This window comes from Phalacrocorax carbo, chromosome 6, assembly GCF_963921805.1.
Source record: "Phalacrocorax carbo chromosome 6, bPhaCar2.1, whole genome shotgun sequence".
Taxonomy (NCBI): domain Eukaryota; kingdom Metazoa; phylum Chordata; class Aves; order Suliformes; family Phalacrocoracidae; genus Phalacrocorax; species Phalacrocorax carbo.
The window spans coordinates 54,569,305-54,584,043 of record NC_087518.1 but is presented as its reverse complement, the minus strand read 5'-3'; positions in this window follow the sequence as shown (position 1 = coordinate 54,584,043).

Below are 14,739 nucleotides of genomic sequence, written 5' to 3'. Positions count from 1 at the left end.
AGCGCAAGTCACACAGTTCTATAGGGGACACACAGTTCTTACTAGGTTTCTTATCAGCAGTTTACAAGTTTTTGCCATAGGTAACCTTTACTTTTCAGTAATATTCTGTCTCCTCCCCCCCTTTCATTCCTTCTCCAAGTAGGTTTTTCTTTAGTCTCTATTTTAACATAACCCCACCTCTTCCCTCATTTTGAGTATAATAAACTAAATTTTTTATAACCTCCAAAAACTCACTTCAGAGATCCAGCAAGGTTCCCTTTCCTTCTGGGACCAGCAGTGCTCCTGGCATCCTCCCACTGCCCAGCATCACCTTGCTCTCTGCAGGTGCCTTCTCCAAGAGCTGCTGCACTCCAGGTCTCCACTGCAGAGCCTGATCGCGATCCACCAAAACAGACATTTTCTTGGGACAACTGCCCATTTCCCCCAACCCAGGCTCTTTGCAGCCTGAATGGCTCGCCTCAAGAAGAGGACATGGAGTTTGGCACTGGTAGCTCCTGCAGCTCCACTTTTCATATGGTTGCCAAAGAAGGGAGAAGATTGTGTGACAGAGAGACAGCGTAGCATGACAGGCACATTCAAAAGCTGAGTAAAATTCTCCAGAGCTTCAGTTTTTTGATTCCCACTTCCAGGTGCTCAACACATTCTGCTTCTCCCTCTCCCCAGGGTGAAGACTTGCTGCTTGGTATATTGCTTGGAGCAATTTCTGCTTGGTTCTCTAGTCACTTAGTTTCAACTGTACTCAAGTTTAAACAATCTTTCTGTAAAGCCTAATAAATACAGAGTCCATTTTCCTTGCTTACGCAAGTAACCTTGGTTTTTTTACAGCTTAACCAAGCTGGAGAGTGGAGCTACTACACAGGAGGCAGTGCTCGCTTTTTATGTATGTTATATACAGACATGTACGTACATATATATGTGTATATAGAATTTATGTATCCTCTTTCTGTATCACTAATACTCCCTAAAGGTATTATTATGTTGTTAGACAAATTAAAATTAAACAAGAGGTAAAAGTGCACTTGAACTGAAAACTGCTAAAAAATGCCTACAGGCAAGACAAAAGTGAACAACAGGAATTTATCCAGCTGTGTGTGCCTAGGAGTTCCTCTGGGCCAACTGACTCTGCTCCCATTGCTGCTGCAGGAAATGCAATTTCAAAAAAAACTTCATGTAGGTGTTCTGACTTTCAAGCAAAATGACACGCACATTTTTTTGTCTGCCTTTAAGATAAAAATGGAGGGAATTTCTGTCAATCTCATTAAGCCACAGGACTGAATGGGGAGGGATGGTGGGAATACATAACAGAAGAGCCCAGAAACAGTAAGAGTAAGAGAGAGATCTACCTGGGTCAGAAATGCAATGGCAAGTAGTTTTGCTGACAAGCACATCTAATAACATCTGGAATTGGTGGAGTATGCAAGGTCAGCTTTGAAAAGTTTTTTACAAAAATCTGTCCTGATACAATATTTCTAAAACTAAATGCAAAAGATGCCTTTTTTTGTACTGGGGGATTCAATGAAATACCATAAAGAATATCTGAGTTGTGCAGAACTGTGCAGAACTGGCATGGCCATGCACATTGAGATCAAAGACGCAATCATAAAAAACAGTAGTAATAGTAGCATGTGTTAAATGTACTCTAAATTTGGATTTGCAAATCACATTTTATGCAGGTGCAAATGGATGCACTCATTAGAGGTGAAGGTGAACAAACGGAATAGATCATTTATCTTTGTGGGTAAAATTGTTAGGTTTATTACTTCCCTTCATTCAAACCTGAAAACAATGTATGTCACAGTTAAAGAATTTGCTTTGTAAATTATTATGTGTTTTGCACTGAGAAAGAAAAATGAGATGGCTCGATATCCCAGTCACATAATGAAATAAGGAACTGTAACCAGTTAATTCAGTTATTTTCATGACAGTGTTATCCAACAGTTATCACCATGACAATGCATCTCTGTTGACTTAGAAGTGCTCAAGAATCAAAGAACATTTGGACCTGGAGAGGACGATATGAAGATATGGTAGGAAGGAAGATTAAAAACATAATTCTGTCTCATTTTTACAAGACTGTAGTCCCAACAGTACCACTGGAAGTAGTCTTAATTTTCACCAGGACAAATGAAAGCAGTTCTTCCTCTGATTCTATGTACTTGGAAACTGTATCTTACTAATGGCTATATTTATAGTCCAACTGCTATATAGTGAAAGGAAATATGTGAAAATGAAAACAAAAGAAATATTAATGCATGCATCAGAATAACACAACAAATAAGGATGTGTCTTTCTCCTGGTGAAAATGGAAATTAATCTTCTCTTCTGCTTTGAGCACTTTGGCTCTAAGCTCAAGTCTTATAATCAAATTGGTGCATCATGAATACTCAAAGCAAGAGGCTGAGATTCATATAATTTTTTGTTATATGAAACTAAACAATCTGTATATGTGAAAGCATTTTTCCTTGAGCATGGAGCTCTGTGAAACGAATCTAACCTTAAATTAAACAATAGCCTCAAAGACATTTGACTTTATAGGGCACTTCCATGCTTAAAAGCACCGACGTAAAACGTACTGTTTTTGTTCCACAGATCTACTCTTTGGACTAATTCCAGATTCCAAGTTATTGGGAGAGACTTTTACTTCTGGATCAGGCCCCTTGTGTATATTCACATTCATGTATGATTACTTTAGTGGAAAAAGTGTTTTTATTCCCACTCCTGATAGAGTGAACTGAATTCTCTTTTGGCATTACTTACCGTATCAACAATGAGATTTATGCAGTCTCTGTGCATTTAAATTCTGTGCTATAGTAAAACTGAACTATCCCAATGAAGGGTAGCAGAAAAACTGCTAAGGTTTATCGGGGAGCATCTTTAGTAATAACAGGATGCATAAGATAGAAGAAACCCAGCTCGGCCTTTTGTAGCCCATTTGAGTTTTCCAAGTTTCGTAGTTAAAAGCTGTAAAAGATATTTTTATTAGTGAACTGAGAAAATTAGATAAATCCCCTGAGATTTAAAGCATGTGGAAACCTGCTCTGCCATTCTAACAAAGTCATTATTCATGATGCAACTGCACTAAAATAGTTCCTTTTGTGAAACAATTCGATTGTTAAATTATTTTTGCGTATGGGTAAAACACATTTAATAAAACTCACTCGAACCCTTTTTACACGTTCACATAATAAACACTCTCCTTGCACTGTATCCTTGTTGCTTTCTTTGGCAAAATTTGGCATATACTGTGGGTTGATATTTTGTTTATTACATGTAATATTTTAAAGACCATTTGTGGAAAGCATATAAAAAAATAAGGTTCCTGTGCATGTGCACGTGCATATTATAGCTGAGACTGCCAAAGGAGCATGGAGAACCTAGACCCCTAACCCTGACTGAAATTCCATGGAAGGCAGGCTCCCGTGGCAATCCCAGACTATGTATAGCACAGAATTTCTCAGCATTTATTCAGGTATGCACCTTAAAGCAAAACTTCAGTGTGATCAAGTACCACACACATAGTAATAGGCTTTGCAATTTCCTGAATAGCTTTTATGAGGAAGGCTCGTACCTCTGTCTTTCTCCTCCCTTTGCTGTTTATGTCCTGCTTTCTGTCTCCCAATCCCTCCCTCTTAAAGCCTTCACAGCAACCTGATGGACTTAGCAGGAACTGGGGTCATTGTGGTGATCAATGACTTGGGCTGTTGAGCATTCAGCCATTGATCACGCTGAATAGATTCATATATCTTAGGCATGCCATCACAAGCAGCTGCTTCTACTTAGCTTGCCAGCTTTCTGTCACCTCGAGGATTCAATGAAGTTCAGAGGCAGTGTGAGAAGGTTATATAATTCTGTCAAGAGATCATGTCTTTGATTTTTTTCATCTCTTAGACCTACATGTCTACCCTTTGGGGGTCTATCACAGACTGAGAACTTCCAATATATTACATACCATAACACAGCAGTATAGAGTGTGGTATATAAAATATATAAACGTCCTTCCTTTGAACAGAATAGCAGGAGCCTTCGCTCCTTTCTTTTATGAAAGAACGTTACCTGATGCTGAAGAGAAACCACAGCTGTATTCATGTGTGCACGCACATGCTTTGCTTGTAATTTGAAACATATTCCCATAAACTGACAGATATTATCATATCTAGTGTTCCTTCTCTCATATTTAAATATTCTGTGCCCAGTTTCTAAAAGTAAGAAGTAACTTTAATGGCTGGGATAAAATATTCACAGTTTAACAACTTTACTGGGAAAATATATTTCACCAAGTCGTTAAAAGGACACTGGGAACTTGAATGCCACTTTCTCATCTAAAAACTTGTCATGCGGTGTAGCTGTGAAAGATTAAAGGTCTATTTTTGCTCTATTTTTCCCTGTTTTTTGCTCTGGCTCACATACACTGAAGTACAAAGCCGCCACAATTTTGGATGTTACCACTTCCCAGCTTTATGGCCCGCCCCTCCGCTGGAAGATCATAATCCTATCGACAGTCCAGAAGATTAGGGCAAAGGCTCTTTCACTGGCAGTTTAAATTAACAGGCGATGTGAGCGTAGGTGGCTGAAGTATAGGCACATGCTTCTTGCTCTTGTCCCTGTAGGTTGACAGTAATTTCCAGCAGTACTGTAAGATGGACAGCTGTGAGCATGAATATCTGAAATCATGGCAGCTACATCTGGCAGAGCTTGTCTGTCAAAGACCCATGACTGAAAGGTTGGTTGGCAGCACGGTCTCTGCAGGCAGGGGGCTGCTGGAGAGAGGCGCTGGAAAGCTCAGGCCTAAAAAACCTCTCCAAACAACAGGCAGCAGTCAAGAATGAAAATAACTGCAGTGCACAGGATGAAGCAATGTAGTGAAGTCCTATTTCAAAGTCTTAAAATAATGATAAAATGGTATTGCAGGACACATGCTGGCTGTAGGCACTGGGCCGAGTTCCTGTGAGAGAAAATGGTATGAGAAGGGGGAATATGAAAGTGTTCATGATTAATAACGATGCCAATGATAGTAATTTTCTCTGGTCTTATAAACTATGTTTCCAAACATTCACAGAGAAAAGAAATTTGTAGACATTTTCTAGGAATTAGAAAAAACTTTCCGATGTTCAAAGATTTTTTTTTTTAAATTGGTCATCTTGAAAAAATTCGAATTGACAGTGTCCCTTTTAATGATACACTTCAAAGCTTTATGAAATCTCCCTGTCAAATGAGGCTACTACTTTAACACATACTCAAAGAGGTGTATACAGCTTGGAAATGGATTAAACAGTCAGGAAAAGAGGTCATATTCTGTTATACGAATGCAGTTCCAGGGCTTTAATGAATCTGGAGAATTTAGCAATAAACATGGTACATAAATTAAGTTGATTTACTATGCAATCTGCTACTTAAAAACCAATGAAATAAAGACTTAAGGCTTCCTATTCTACCACCTTGCCATTTTTACACTTTATCATAATAAAAAATGAAAAGAAAATTATATCAGGCAGTATTGCAGGATTCCGTATTAGCTTTTCACATAAACCAGGTGCAAGCTATTAAGAATATGCTTCCTCTATTTTTTAAAAACCCTTTGTCTGTGTTGTTTATAGCCATTCAGTTAAAAAGGAAAGATATGTCCAAAGCTAATCTATACAGTTTGGGATTTTTGGTGTCTGTCTTGGCTGTCTGGATGCATCAGTTCTGTTCCTGAATACTTGGTCCTTGTAAAGCACATCTGCGTTCAGGTTAGAAGATAGGAAATTTTGATAGAAAGTTATGGGAACGGTGTTTTTAACCAGAGTAATTTTAACTGAAATTAAAGCAAATGCAAACACATCTCTCCATGTTAGGTTTGGTATAACCCATTTCAAAACAAAATCCATCACTTGGACTAAAACTAAGGTGACATTGTCACTTTAAATCACAACTCTGTATTTCAGCAATTGGCATCTCATGAAGTGGTTGTGCCACTTGCAAAATATTCAAGGACAATATTAAACAGCATCTACAACCTTCGTAATGTTATTTAAAAGGAAAATCAGGTTTTTCATCTCTCTAATTTCTTTGCCTCTTCAAATACTGTTATTAACATTCTTTTTCACACACCCTCCTTCCTCCTTTTCTTTCAATTTTAATTATTTTTTTCTTTCCAAATTAATCCTTTGTTTGAACTGTTAGTTTTAAGAGAGAAGAAAAGTTGTACAACAAACAGCTGAATGTTTGCCAGTTTGCTTTGGGTCCTTTCATGCTCCTTCTCTGAGGACAGATCCTACAAGGTGCTGAGCGTCAGGAAACTTAATAAAAGTTGAGGGTGCTGAGAATATCTAGGAAGAGCCTAGCATATTGCAGGATCATGCCTTGCATAGCAAGTTCTCCAAGTGATGACTATTTATGTTTCACTGAATAGACTTAGCATAAATTTTAACATCTCTGATACGACTGGGGTTTTTTATGGGCAAAGAGGAGGTATTTTTCATGACCGCATCACTCAGCACTTTGAGAATGAAGCATATAGCAATGCCACCCTAAAAGTCTGGCAAAGAACCAGATGCCATAGCTACAAATACACACAAGAATTGGAATACATTAGAGGCAATTACAAGGTATGTAAGCTCTTCAGTGCTGAGAAAGCATCCAGACCACTGTACGTCCTGTCTTAATCAAATAATAATTCAAAACAAACTTACACACAATCACCAAGAAATCATGGAATCAAAGCATGAATGACCCCAAAGCATTATACACGTTGTACTGTTCACCTGGGTTGGTTTTTTTTTATTTTACAGGTGCAGCATTAAGGAATATTGTAACTATACATACTAACTAAAAGAGAAATGTCAATCTTTTTAAAGAATCTTTTGAATGAAGAACAGTAATGTTAACCTAGATTTCTTATTTTTCAATTTGTTATATAGATAGTATACATATTTGTTGTTTCTCCATTTCTCTTAGATAAGCATTTATGATTTCTTTCACAGATGCAGTAGATAACCACAAAGCCTGCAGCTGGACCTGAGTAGCGCCCGTCTCATTCAAATCCGAATTGTGCTGGACATTGTGCTGGGGAGGACCACCGCTGCCCTTGCTGCCGGCGGCCTTACGCAGGCAAGGCTGCAGTAGCTCTGCGGGGGCTGCTCTCTCACTTAGACTGTGCTGTCGGGACAGATAAGTCCCTGCAGAATAGAAACCCATACAGCTCACAGTTGTCTTGAGTTAACTTTAGCAAAGGCATAGTGAAACCTTTGTGGTTAAAAGCTGTATAAATTTTCCCAGGCTTTTTCTTGTAGAAGAAAATTATGTTTATGGCTGTGTGTTCGCAGTTACATCTATCCCAATGACAACATAACCCACAGACATGTTTTTACTTTTTCACTTCACATGTGGACAGTCAGATTATACCTAATATACCTATACACGTCAATATAATACAGTGATTTATCTTTACGCACAATGCTCTAGTTATACAATAACTTCTTATAATTCAGAACCTTTCAATATGAAGGTTCTCAAGCATTTAAAAATGAAAATCTCACCCTCTTTTTGAAAGCTGAATCAAACAGCCCCTCCTAATCACAAAAGTATCAATACGGACAAAGACATATTGCAGAAACAGCGTGCATATGGGCATGACGAAAAGCTGAAAAATTTGTACATGAAATGTGGTTTGCGATGTGGTTTGTCTGATACATAAAAGGCTCTGCCAATTATTTGCTAACTCCCTGGGAAAATCTCAAGCAAGCAAAGAACTTTTACAAGCCTAACTTTTGCAAGCCTAACTTAAGCAGTGTCCCTTTGCTTCACCCTCCAGGTAGACAGCAAGGCCCGCAGACTAGAAACGTCCTGAACATCCTCACCCTGAACACCAATAATCAACTGGGATGTTTCCAGGGAGCTCTTGGAAAACACTGTGCCGATGATGGACTCCCAGTAGTTTGCTGTGCAATTATTTGTTTAGAAAATGCTAGTAGTATGTTTCCATTCAAGAATAAGTGTAACCCTTATCTAATTACAGAATGACTTTCTATCAGTTACATCCTTTCATGATTCTATACCAAATAACTTTCATTAAATCTATGTATCATAAACATCTATTAAAATGTAGCTGTGCTCCCTTTCAAGGCAGAGAAATGGCAAGCATTTGTTCTGAATCTACACATGCTAAAGAGTTAAGAAATGCTAGACCAGGAAGAAAAACAAAACAAAGCAGGAAAAAAAGATTGTGGAAAGTTCTTGATTCTAAAAAATTCTTGCTCCTTTTGAACTAGTTTACTCAGCTTATATCAGAAAATATCAACAAAAATACTTAACGTTTCAAAATTTACTCTATTTTAGCAATTAAGAACAGCTTTTCTTAATCATACTCTTTGTTTCTGTTTTGTTGTTTTCTATCTGGCTTTCCAAACATAAACATATGTGCATATAATTTCTTTGAGTTTCATATCTCCTTTCATCACATCTCTTCCGTCTTTTTTTTTGGACATCATTTCTATTGGTGGTGCTTTGCATACTTCAAGCTTTCAACAGCTTAGACCTTAGGATTATATTTCCTCTTTATCATTTACACACACACACAAAAAGAAGAAAATTGTATTTTTAAATAGAAAATTTCATGTCTTAACTGTGTCCACAACCTTCTCTTTCCATGCTTTCATTGGTCTGCCATAATCAGTCTCTCAGAGTTTCCTATCACTAACTTCTTTATTGTCCTGTACTCTGCTTTCTTTCTTTCTGCTTCATGTTAATCAACTGCCTCAACAGATTTTTTTTTAAAAAAAGTGAACTGGTTTGATTAAAAGGTACAACCCAGGTTAAAGAATGTTCCATTTTGGTTTAGCTTCTTAACTTGTTTTTAATCAATTTAAGCAAAATTGAAAACAGCCACTTGGAGATCAATGCAAGAACATCAAAAAAGGGATTTGAAAATATTTTTGTACAAGAGTATAAACTAATATTTTAAGTGAAAATATTTAATTTCTGAGTAGACATATGCTTAATAATAAATATCTGTCTTTTCCAGTGTATCCCACATGTAGGTCACAAAGCACAATTAACTGAAGAAATCAGCTAATTGAAATTTCATAGAAATGGCACCACTGAATGGTAAAATGGTGCTCAGCTATCGTGTCAGGTACAAAACCTGAACCTGCACCACCCTGCTGCTCTATCTGCTTGCCGACACTGTCTCCTTTCCGTTTTCACTTTCTTCAGGTAAATTGCTGAGGATACTGAGTGAGAGAGGAGACAAGAGGAGATCTAGACCATATTCTAAAATGAATATCCAAGTGACATATTGAAGGTCATAGTCAAACTGGTTGAATATGGGGGCTCAACATGAAACTCAACTGGATGAATATGGGAGCTGAATGGAACAACCCCCTTAATTATATCTGATTTCCACAACTTCATGCACATCTAAACTTCATTTGATCTTTTCCATAGAACAAGACAGTCTAGAAACTTTGCAGATAAAGCTAAACTGAGATGCTTTAGAACAGAAGTTTAGAGCAGGGCTAAGTTTACTCAAAAAACTGTTACAAAACTTATGTGCTCAAAGTCATGAAATCACTGGCAAGCCTGAGATCATACTGTGTGAATATCAGATTAGGGCAAATTCACTGATAATTCTAATGCTTTAATGATTTTCTGAAGTTTGGTGGAATTTTTTGTTTTCTGTATTCTTCTGGGTTGTTTCTTATTGTATTGTGTATTTCAGCTGTTATCCATAACATGCATGCTGTGGTTTTATGATCGCTCTGCTCCCCTTACATTTCCTTTCCTTCCCCCAAACTGACATTACACATGTTCTATCAGCAAGAAAAGCTTCTGGTGAATTTTTTTTATCCTTTCTATCTTTTAATAGTTGTTCAGCATCAGCATGTATCTATACATCAGCAAAAATTTTCTTTTATCTATCTTGTGAATTTCAGACACTAGATGGTCACCTTTCCTGGAAAGACACCAGATTAGTTTGTTCTATAGATGGTTCACAGTGGAGTGCTCTTTTTGAATAACTTCCTAATAAGTAATGAATGTACTGGTTTCTGCTGATTGAAAGTGCCTCCATCAGGGTACAAAGGCAGACTAAGAAGCCTTTTCATATTTCATCTGATCTCAGGTCATTGAATTGAATCTTCATGTAATACTGAATAGACTTCAAGGTTCTGTAATTAACATTCAGGGTACTGCTAGTACATGATCTTAGCACTCTCTATATTATGGAAGTGATTACTTCTTTTTTCTTGTGGCACTGTTATTGCTAGCTCTTCCAAAAGTTTACCAAAAACTGGGTGTTTCTGCCCTCTGCGCTCTAAAATTTCTGTATCAACAGAATAATTTTCCTTTAGACATCAAACTATGAAAACACTTACTTTTAAATAACAAACTAAAATGCTGTTTTTAAAATAGGCTCACAATTAGCCTAGATGTTATTTTAATTTATTGTCTTATTGCTTTTCTAACGAACTCCAGATTCTTAAGAAGTTGCTAGGTTTGCATGAGGATGTCTTCCTTAATAATTGTAGTTATCATTATCTGTCATTAAAATGAAAATATCTGAAGTGCTTCAAAATAACGTTCATAAGAATTTGAGAGTAAATGACACTAATGATGAGAGCACCTCAAAGGGTATAATTTAACAATACACAAAATAAGGAAAGCACAACACAAAATTCCCATATCAACTCAAGTTCTAAAAATCTGTATTGGAGCCAAGATACCTCGTGTCTTACCTAAACCTTGAGGAAATCAAATTCCAAACACTAAATCGTTAAAGATGGAGGATCTAGCTACTGAAATCTTCTTTAGGGGCTCAAACCAGAGTTTTAGGGCACTGAGTTAGCATTTTTGATAGGGATCTCACATTAAATTGACCTTTCCTGGTGAAAAGATGCATTACCTGCAACCAGCTGCTAACCCTGCCTTGACCTGCCCCGAGTCCCAAGGCTATGGAGGTATGATATACTGTTTGCTTTCTTGTCTGCGGCTGTTTTCCAAGCCAATGTAATTCAGATGCATATTGTCAGCGGTGAGGGAGGCCATGTGATTAAGTGGGGAGAAGGGAGGAGTAAGAGCACCCTGACTTTAATCCTGGTTGAGCTACTGGAGGAATATGTGACTTTGAGGAACAGCTTGGCTTCCTTAAAGCATCATCCAGTCTACTGAGCTGGATAAAAAGCCCTGCTCTGGAAACCATGGCCATACCACCCAAGTTAAGCATTACATGTAAATAAATGAAGAGGAAACAAATCTCTTTTTCTGTAAAATGTTTCTAAAGAACATTGTTAATGAGGCAGCCAGGGCTCAGGAAATGCAGCTAATTGCACTCTGCAGATATGAAAGCAGTGACAGATCCCTTCTTTCCTGAGCACGGGTCTATCATGAAGTTAATGCGCTCAGACTCCTGCAGGAGAAGGTAAAACCTGATGATTGTTTACCGTAGCCAGACAGGAAAGGTTGCCTATCCACCAGTGATTGAGCCCCAGCAGCACTGGCCTTTCGAACAGAAAGAGGCTGAGAAGATATTTATAAACTAAGCAGCATTCTGTTCCTTGAGGGAAGCGCACTCTTAAGCTGAAACATGGGTAGGATGCTGCTAAACACCCTGCCTCATAAGAGCCTCTTCTCAGGGGTAAAGTGGTGGAGAGTAAACAAAAAGGTATATAAATGTAACACATTTCTATAAAATGTGATAAAACATATTTTGATACTTATAAAAGTATGAACAAAGGTTCAAATAAACCTACTGCATCAACTGTATAGCACTTGTGTACTAAAGAATACATTTAAATAATTATTTGCTTCAGAAAATACTTTGAAGACAGCAGAGAAATATATGGTTCCATTCATTTTTGATCTTCAGACAACGTAGGTGATTTTGGAAAGACAATTATTAAAAATATTAATGCTATTGGATGGAGCAGCAGCACAGTTTACAGTAATTGCTACGTGAGTCTGCCTGGTGATCAGCTGTTGATATTTTCACATGAGACACCCCTCAAAAAATGTGCTCTTTAGCCTGTACTAAACCAAAAAAATACAGAGAATTCGGGTGAGGAACTGGAAAGTAACATTGTTTCATTTACAGTGAAAACCGCTGCAGTTACAGAGCTAGCACGCTGGCTGTGTGTCCCTGTATTCTCTGAAAATAGAGTTTGCTTTGGACTGAAGTCTTCCAGTAATAAAAAAATGCTCTCTTACCAGCCGTACAAAGAGGGGAAGTGACATCACTCTGAAAATAAATATAGAAATGGGTTTTCTGGAAATATTTATACTTTGTTCATGGATAAAGTGCTGAACATAGAGCCAAGGAGAGCCCACTGCTCAGCTTGTACCACTTGAAAAGGGGAAAGTTTTTAAACTTGCGAAGATTCTCACTCCAGGGACTTTTATTTTTCTTTTAGAATAACTGACTCTTGACTCAACCTTGTCTGTTTTAAAGGCCAAACATTTTCCTTACTCCCAAGTGCTTTGTGAGCCTTAGGGATATATTGTCCCTGGCAAAACTGAGATAGCAATATCCTGGGAACGGGTGATTTCCATCAGGGACACAGAAATCGCTCCAAACCACATTTCATTCTGGTTACAGCATTTTAATGAGATTTGCAAGCCCTTCTGAGACGGTTGCAAGAAACATTCAGCACCAAACCCTCAACCTCCTGAAAGTTATTCTAAAGTCTCAGCAGAGACTGGATCTTAGGGCTCCAGTTTTGCTGTGATATTTCTTACATTATAATTAACATTGACTAATTAAGGGGTGACTAAGTATTGATCTCCCAACTAATTCTGAAAGAAGCTGGATGACTGGAAATAGAATCATAGAATCATAGAATCGATAAGGTTGGAAAAGACCCCCAAGATCATCGAGTCCAACCACTAACTTGTCACTGCCAAACCTTTGGGAAGAAGCTTCTCCTTAATTGTTTCCTGGAAAACCGCTTTCAAAAATCTTTTTCAATAACTTCCAAACCCCTTCATGATATGGATTTCAACTTATTCAAGCGAGCTACTCTTCCTCTGATGAACACATAACATCCTATGAGAATACGAGCAAGTATATATAAAATGGGAAATAATAAAATCGTAGCTAGCAATATAACTCTTAATGTTGCAATAAGAGTGTATATATGTGAATACAAATGAAGGCAGCATCATCTATCTCCCTATGATCGTGCCTCAATCAATAATAGCTGTTTGCAGGCAGCGTTGCATGGATCCAGACATTGCAATACCTTGACTTAGAGTGAAAAAGCAGCTCACTGAGAACAAGTCCTGTGACACCACAAGGATAAAATAATAAAGGGTCTAAAATGACTGTTAGATATAAATGGTTAAGAAGCAAATCATCAGGGAAAAGGTGATTTTAAACTCATCAGAAATGAACTGTGAGTCAGATTGTGCTGGTTTTTTAGTTTACACATTTTGAATTAATGTAGCATGAATTATGCTGTATAAAACAATGACAATACATGAATTCTACTCATGGAAATTACTCATCCATCAGCCGGTGTCAGGTACATTCAGAAGCACATGCATTAAGTTCTGCACTGTAAGTTCAAATTGTTTGTACGTGAATAACGCTAGTTGCAAAAATGAGAAAAGAGAAGATAAGGAGACTTTGGGATCCTTCTGCACTGACTTTTCTTTGACCCAGGAAAGAACAAGGAATGTTTGCTTTCCCTTGGAAGGGGTGCCAACAAGGCTATACAAACAAAGAAGCAGAAGCTCAGCTGGTGCAAATTAGGACAGTTGCATTGGCTTAATGGAACTGCATCCTTTCCACTAGGTAAAGATGTGGACACAAATATTAAAGGTTCCCCTGTTATATTTTTTTCAGTACAAGGATCAGTCATGAATCCTTCCCACAAATCTTCAAACAGAGCTTTTCCCAAGCGATGATTTTGCAGATCTGAGTCTGATTTTCTGTAGAGCTTTTTTGAATGCCCCCAAATATTTGATTCCTCTCATAACAGTGCTTTTCTGCATTTGGCTTCCACATTATTTTGTTAGTTCTGTAGTACTGCAGCAAAAAAACCTGGCAGTCCTTTCAGTTCCTTCTCAGTTCACTAGCACTGTGCACTCATCAGTAATGTTCAAGGGGGCCTGGCCATGCACCGCTGTGTGCTTCCTTCATTCCTTCTCCCAGAAACTAACTACAGTGTCAGAAAATGAGCAGACAAAGGCCAAGCCTGTATTTACCTCAATAAAAAGGCTGTACTCTATTTTTAAGAATTCCTTTCTGATGAAGAAACAAATTCCATCCACATAAGAGTGTATTAAAAAATTAAGGTATATGATAAAAAGAACAACATTCACCAAATTTTACTGCTGTCCAAAGATATATCTTCTACATAGGTCTGAAGTGAAGTGATAGCACATTTACCTGGAAACCGAACTTTTTTTAAAAGTTAAAAAGTTAAAAAAGTTAAGAGTTAAAAAAGGTAAAAAAAAGCTTGTAATAGCCTGCCATTCTCATCATTGCTATTAGTGTTGAGTAAACTCTGCCCTTGCAAATCCATTGGTGTCAGAGGTTTCTGTGGATCTCTTTCTAAATGGGTGTAGAGTTTGGCATAGTGGCTGAAAGGGCACACTCAAAGGATCCCGGTGTACAGTGCTTGGACACTGCTATTGTCTTCTCTATTAGAAAGTCCAGTTTTCTAACGCTATTATTCGGCAAATGCATTTTGGAAGACAGCCAAAGAACTGCTCTCCTACTGGCTCTTGGGAAGACTGGTACTCCAGTAGAAATCAATAAAGCCC